Consider the following 7,818-nt stretch of genomic DNA (forward strand, 5'->3'; position numbering starts at 1 on the left):
TGTCACATTGCTGCTCTACATCTGAAAATGTGTGCAGAATAAAGACTTGGAAATGCAAATAAAGTCCTGAAAACATAACTGAGCAAATAGCAACATGCAGTTTTACATCAGGCATTGTGTCCAAATGATGTGTTAAACTATCAAAGCTTGCTATGTCCTGGTACAGCAAGCATCAGAATTTTATTCCGTGTCCTGACTTGGGAATATACTGCTGTTCCTTCATGGTTTCCGAGTAAAAGTCCGTGGAGTCTGGAATTGCTGGCGTTCCGATATCACAAAATATAGCAGCAGAGCAAAAGCTGCTTCATCTGCACTGTCCCAAGATCAAGAACGATTGGGCAATAAATGCTGAACACACAGATGCCCACGCCAATTCAGTAAAAGAATGAAACATCTGGCAAAGTGAGGAGGTGATCGTGTAACAAACAGAATTAGGCAGATATGTTCCAGTGTGACACATGGAGACAGATACATAGAACACACTGAACATGGCAAATTGTGATTTAGCTCACAAAATCTCTGTCAATCCAATATGTTTACCATAAATACTGGTTATATGGAAGAGCATATATAACTGTAGGAGATTAAGTGATTGTTACTTTCACAGAGCATTCGTTATTTTATTGAGAGTTTATCTAATGTCAGCTGAGTCTGTGGGCATCTGGATGAAAATGTGGCCCAGCGGGAACTTTTCCAATAAGTTCATACTTCATGTTTCTTCACCATCAACAGCACTAATTCAGCATATGTTACTTACCAGGACCATCAATGAGCTGAGAGAGTGAAAGGAATCCGGAAGTACAGAGGAGAAATGCCACAGTTAAACATGATGCATGGAGTTAACAGCGACACTTACAGGGAACGCCAAGAGCAGCGATGATGGGATAATATATCTTCTGCACTTCCCAGAGTGTGACTAGCACACGGAAGGTTATTGAGAATTCCCGAAGCATGTTTGGATTTTGGCAGCAGAGAGTGAACCAGTCAGCACTCGAGGTTACTGAGGCATTGTGGAAGGGCATTGAAAGAAGCCTCACATTTATGTGGGAGTGGAATCCACAGAGAGGAGTTTCTCTGGGGATTAAAATTACTGACAATGAATAAACAAACGCAATGTTTTCAATATTTCAATTCAAACCCTCTGAGATTTTCAAAAATGCAGCTAAGCAGGCACTGGACGGACAGAAAGGGAAAGCGTTCAACAAATAACAACAACCAAAGAACAAAGAATTTACAGGGCAGGAACAGCCCTTTGGCCCTCCAAGCCTGTACCGACCACGCTGCCCGACTGAACTCAAACCCTCTCCCCTTCCGCAGATCATATCCTCTATTCCCATTCTATTCATGGATTTCTCAAGACGCCCCTTAAAACTCACTGTTGTATCTGCTTCCATTCCTTTCCCCAGCAATGGGTTCCAGGCATCCACCACCATCTGTGTCAAAAATCTGCCTCGTATATCTCCTTTAAACCTTGCCCCTGGCACCTTAAACCTCTGCTTCCTCGTAAGTGACTCTTGCACCCAGGGAAAAAGCTTCTTACTGTGCACCTTGTCCATGCCTCACAATCTTGTTGTTCATCCATCAGGTCCTCGACACCATGAGTCATTTTGAGGCTGGTTGCGGTGTGTCCGAAGATGACTGATCAGGGCCAATTCGGGTACGGAATGTCCTGGCACACATTGGGCAGATTTGTGTGGGCACTGTAGTTGTTGCGCTGGTGGCTCTGGATTTGTGCAACTGGTGTTTAAGTTGTGCTTCAGCACTGCACCTTGCTTCATAAGCTTGACAGCCTTTGTGGGTGAGGCAGCAGCAGGTAGGGCGGTTTTGTGCCAGTCTTTCCCAGGTGGTCGTGTTTATGTCAAGCGACTTCAGGGAGGACTTTAGTGTGTTTTTGTAATGTTTCCTCTGCCCTCCATGCGAGCGTCTTCCAGCAGAGAGTTCCCCAAAAAGGAGCTGCTTGGATATGCGCTCGTCCAGCAAATGGATGATGTTAGCGCGAGTGGGCGGACACGATCACTCCGGACTCAGGGTCAGGTTCAACAGCGGGACAGCTTTATTTTAACGTCGACGGAGGTGCAGTCAGGACAGACAGACTGAACTGTCCCGAAAGCACTCTAAAGACCCGCCGCAATGGGTTACAGTTATACCTGAACTCCAATACATTGTACAATTCAAATACTAATGTTTTGTTTCCAGTATTCGACTCTGACCATCCTGTTTCAATGTCTTCAAGTATTGTAACGATGTTTTTAAGTGTGTGTTAACGGTTTCTGTCTGATGGGTTTATTAATGGTCTAGAATCTCCGGGGTTTGAACAATGGGTGTTTGACTGATCTCAGGAAGTTTGTGGGGCCAGGGATGCTTTTAGTATGCAATAGGTTGTAGGGGCTCGCTAGCAGCAAAGGGGAACCGGACAGGATGGCACCTACAGGATGGAAATTAAAAGTTCTTTTTAATTTCCATCCTGTAGGTGCCATCCTGTCCGGTTCCCTTTGTGTGCGAGCCCTCATTTGCATTCTAAAAGCATGTCCTTGCCTGCGAGTCTGTGTCTGTTCCCTTGTGACCTTTAGTGGGGAGGCTCTGAGTGCAACTTTACTCTGCTTCCATATTGTGTACCCAAATTCGGAAAATTTGTTGTCCGATAACAATGACATGACCTGCCCACCGGGTCTGTGCTCTCATCAGCCGTGTGTGGACTGATGGTAGACTCGCTCCAGAGAGAACTTCAGTGTCTGGTACTTTGTCTTGCATCTAATGTGTAATATTCTGCGAAGGCAAGTCATGTGGAAATGATTGAGCTGTCTTGCATGCCTTCGATAGACAGTCCACATTTCACAGGCATACAGGAGGGTAGTGAGTACCGCGGTGCTGTAGACCTTCAGTTTTGTTTGTGAGGTGATTCCTCGATGTTCCCATACAGTGGAGCGCAGTCTACCGAAAGCAGAACTTGCCTTTGCTATTCTGCAGTAAACTTCTGTATCAATAGTCACTGCTTGGGAGAGGGTGCTGCTAAGATCAGTGAACTGGTCCACTGGCTGTAGTTTCTGTCCTTTGATTGTGATTATGGGTTCTGTGTACGGTACATGAGGAGCAGGCTGGTGCATGACTTCAGTCTTTTTAATGTTGATGGTGAGTCCAAAGTTGTCACAAGCTGTGGAAAATTTGTCCATACTGACTTGTATCTCTGGCTCTGAGCCAGTAAACAGGGCGCAGTCATCGGCAAAGAGGAAGTGTCTCAGAACAGTCTCCTTCACTTTGGTAATGGCTTGAAGTCTCCTCAGGTTAAAGAGTTTCCCATCCACTCTGTACTTGAGGATGATTCCAGCAACACTGTCCTGGAATACATCATTCAGCATGGCAGTAAACATCATGCTGAACAGTCTGGGTGTTTGACACCATTGGTGACTGGGAAAGCCTTCAAAGTTTCTCTGCCGTCCAGTGCTCTGGCCATCGTACCATCATGGAACTGGCATTCCATCTGAATGAATCTGGGGGGGCAGCCGAACATTGACATGATCCTCCACAGGCCTTGTCGGCTGACAGTGTCGACTTCTATCAGGTCACCCCTGAACCTCCGTCATTCCTGTGGGAACAAACAAACTTCCTTCAACTTCCATATTCTCATAACTGATGCCCTCCATACCAGACAACATCCTGGTAAATCTTTTCTACACCCTCTCCAAAGCTTCCACATCCTTCTGGTAGTGTGGTGACCAGGATTGAACTCTATATTCCAAATGCGGCCTCACTAAGGTCCTATAAAGCTGCAACATGACTTGCCAATTTTTAAACTCAGTGCCCCGGCCGATGAAGGCAAGCATGCCGTATGCCTTCTTGACTACCTTCTCCACCTGCATTGCCTCTTTCAGTGACCTGTGTACCTGTACACCCAGATCCCTTTGTCTATCAATACTCTGAAGGGTTCTGCCATTTACTGTATATTTCTAATCTGTTTTAGACCTTCCAAAATGCATTACCTCACATTCAGCCCATCAAGCTTGCACTGACAATCCCACTCAGGCCCGAACCACAAAACCTTGCATATTTACCCTGTTAGGGTCAGGGGCTAAGAGGCAATTCAGTGTGGCCAGCCGACCCAAACCGCACACCTTTGGCCTGTAGGAGAATGTGCAAACTCCACACAGACTGTCAACTGAGACTGAGTCTTTCAAGGGAAAACTGCAATGGGTCCAAGAAAGGCATGTGCTGGTTAGGAGGAAGGATGGGAAAGGTAGGATTAGAGAGCCGTGGATTATTCGAGATATAGAAGACCTGGTTAGGAAGAAACAAGAGGCGTATGTCAGGTCTAAGCAGCTGGGAACTGAGAGCATTGGAGGAATACAGAGAGAGTAGGAGGGATCTCAAAAGGGGAGTTAGGAGGGCAAAAAGGGGGCTTTGGCAGGTAGGATTAAGGAAACTCCAAAGGCGTTTTACTCCTATGTTAGGAGCAAAAGGGTGGCTCGGGGTAAAATCGGTCCTCTCAGGGACAGATGGGGGGAATTGTGCTTGGAGTCTGAGGGAATGGGGGAGATCCTGAATGAATACTTTGCGTCGGTATTCACGAAGGAGAGGGGCTTGATGTCTGGTACGGTCATCGAGGGAGCTGTAGACCAATTGAAGGAACTATCGATTACGAGGGAAGAAGTGTTAGGGCTTTTAGGTAGCATTAAAACTGATAAATGTCCGGGGCCCGATGGCATTTATCCTAGGCTGCTTAGGGAGGCGAGGGATGAGATTGCTGGGCCTCTGACGCAAATCTTTGTCCCTTCTTTGGACACAGGTGAGGTCCCAGAGGACTGGAGGATAGCGAACGTGGTACCGTTGTTTAAAAAGGGTAGGAGGGATAGCTCGGGTAACTATAGGCCAGTGAGTTTAACGTCAGTGGTAGGCAAGTTGATGGAGAGGATTCTTAGGGATAGGATGTATGAGCACTTGGAGCGTTGCGATCTGATTAAGGATACGCAGCATGGCTTTGTAAAGGGGAAGTCTTGCCTTACGAATCTGGTCGAATTTTTTGAAGAGGTGACAAAAACGGTCGACGAAGGACAAGCCGTTGATGTCGTCTATATGGATTTCAGTAAGGCGCTTGACAAAGTCCCTCATGGTAGGTTGGTAGAAAAGATTAAGGCTCATGGGATATGTGGTCAGGTATCTAGATGGGTTGAGAACTTGCTTGCAAAGAGGAGACAGAGAGTAGTAGTGGAAGGGTCCTTTTCTAGCTGGAGGCCTGTCACTAGTGGTGTGCTGCAGGGCTCAGTACTGGGACCTCTTCTCTTTGTAGTGTATATAAATGACTTGGAAGAGTGGGTAGGTGGTGTGATCAGCAAATTTGCTGATGACACCAAGATGGCTGGATTGGCCAGCAGTGAGGAACAGTGTCTGGCAATACAGCGGGTTATTGATAGGCTGGTATATTGGGCAGATACATGGCAAATGGAGTTTAATCCAGATAAATGTGAGGTGATGCATTTTGGCTGGAATAATGTAGGGGGGAGTTACATGATAAAGGGGAAGCCCATAAGGAATATAGAAACGCAGCGAGACCTGGGGGTGCAAGTGCACAAGTCTTTGAAGGTGGCAGTACAAGTGGAGAAGGTTATGAAGAAAGTGTATGGTATGTTAGCCTTTATAGGAAGGGGTATAGAATATAAGAGCTGGAGTCTAATGTTGCAGTTGTACAGAACGTTGGTTAGGCCGCATTTGGAGTACTGTGTCCAGTTCTGGTCGCCTTACTACCGGAAGGACGTGGAGACTCTGGAGAGAGTGCAGAGGAGGTTTACCAGGATGTTGCCTGGTATGGAAGGACTGGGTTATGAGGAACGATTGAGCAAATTGGCACTGTTTTCCCTTGAAAGACGGTGACTGAGGGGGGGATCTAATAGAGGTATATAAGATTATGAAGGGTGTAGATAGAGTAAACAGAGGAAAGCTATTTCCTATGTTACAGACACACAGTACGAGGGGCCACGGGCTTAGGGTGAGGGGGGAGAGGTGTAACACAGATATTAGAGGGAGGTTTTTCACACAGAGGGTAGTTAGGGGTATGGAATGCTCTGCCAAGTAAGGTGGTGGAGGCAGGCACGCTGGAGTTGTTTAAGAGTAACTTAGACAGGCACATGAGTGGGTTGGAGATGGGAGGATAGAGGCGATTGTTTTAAATAAAGTTCATAAACAGTGGGACGACCCTGGTAATGGAAAAGGATATGGGATGATAATAATGTTTTTTCTCTTTTCATTCACAGGATTTAAGTCGGTCCGCCTTGTTGTCCAACGAGGGGCATACACGCGATGGGTCGTACTGGGGCTGCTCTTGGTTGTTCGAGATTGGCCTAGTGCTTCATGTCGTTAGTGTGTGCTTAAACTGGGCCAGATACTGGGCAAGACGACAGCTCAGTGACAAACATAGAACATAGAACATTACAGCGCAGAACAGGCCCTTCGGCCCATGATGTTGCGCCGACCAGTTTTTAAAAAAAAACACTGACCCACTAATCTAAACCAATCCCTTTTCGTCCATAAACCTATCCACGGATATCTTAAACGCCCCCAAACTAGGTGCATTTACAACCGCAGCAGGCAGGGCATTCCAATCCCTCACCACCCTCTGGGTAAAGAACCTACCCCTGACATCCGTCCTATATCTACCACCCCTTAATTTAAAGCCATGCCCCCTCGTGCTAGATTTCTCCATCCGGGGAAAAAGGCTATCACTATCCACCCTATCTAAACCTCTAATCATCTTATATGTTTCAATAAGGTCTCCTCTTAGCCTCCTTCTTTCCAGCGAAAACAACCCCAAATCCCTCAGTCTCTCCTCATAGGACCTCCCCTCCATACCAGGCAACATCCTGGTAAACCTCCTCTGCACCCTCTCCAAAGCCTCCACATCCTTCCTATAATGTGGGGACCAGAACTGCACACAGTCCTCCAAGTGCGGCCGCACCAGAGCTGTGTACAGTTGCAACATGACGCTGCGACTCCTAAATTCAATCCCCCTACCAATAAACGCCAAGACACCGTATGCCTTCTTAACAACCTTATCTACTTGATTCCCAACTTTCAGGGATCTATGCACACATACACCTAGATCCCTCTGCTCCTCCACACTATTCAAAGTCCTCCCGTTAGCCCTATACTCAACACATCTGTTACTCCTACCAAAGTGAATTACCTCACACTTCTCCGCATTAAACTCCATCCGCCACCTCGCGGCCCAGCTCTGCAACCTGTCTAAGTCACCCTGCAAACTATGACACCCTTCCTCACTATCTACCACACCTCCGACTTTGGTGTCATCAGCAAACTTACTAATCCACCCAACTATACCCTCATCCAGATCATTAATAAAAATTACAAACAGCAGTGGCCCCAAAACAGATCCCTGAGGCACACCACTCGTAACCGAACTCCATGACGATTGTTCACCATCAACCACCACCCTCTGTCTCCTATCCGCTAGCCAATTCCTGATCCAATTCCCTAGATTACCCCCAATCCCATACATCTGCATTTTCTGCAGAAGCCTACCATGGTGAACCTTATCAAACGCCTTACTAAAATCCATATACACCACGTCCACTGCCTTACCCCCATCCACCTCTTTGGTCACTTTCTCAAAGAACTCAATAAGGTTAGTAAGGCACGACCTACCCGCCACAAAACCATGCTGACTGTCACTGATTGCTGTGCAGACACATGGATTTGGGCCGGTGCCTGTGGGAGTTTGCACATTCTCCCCGTGCTTGCGTGGGTTTTCTCCGGGTGCTCCGGTTTCCTCCCACACCCCAAAGATGTGCTGTTAGGCTGATTGGTGTCACA

This window comes from Carcharhinus amblyrhynchos, chromosome 33 (genome assembly GCF_965287045.1).
Source record: "Carcharhinus amblyrhynchos chromosome 33, sCarAmb.v2.hapA, whole genome shotgun sequence".
Classification (NCBI taxonomy): domain Eukaryota; kingdom Metazoa; phylum Chordata; class Chondrichthyes; order Carcharhiniformes; family Carcharhinidae; genus Carcharhinus; species Carcharhinus amblyrhynchos.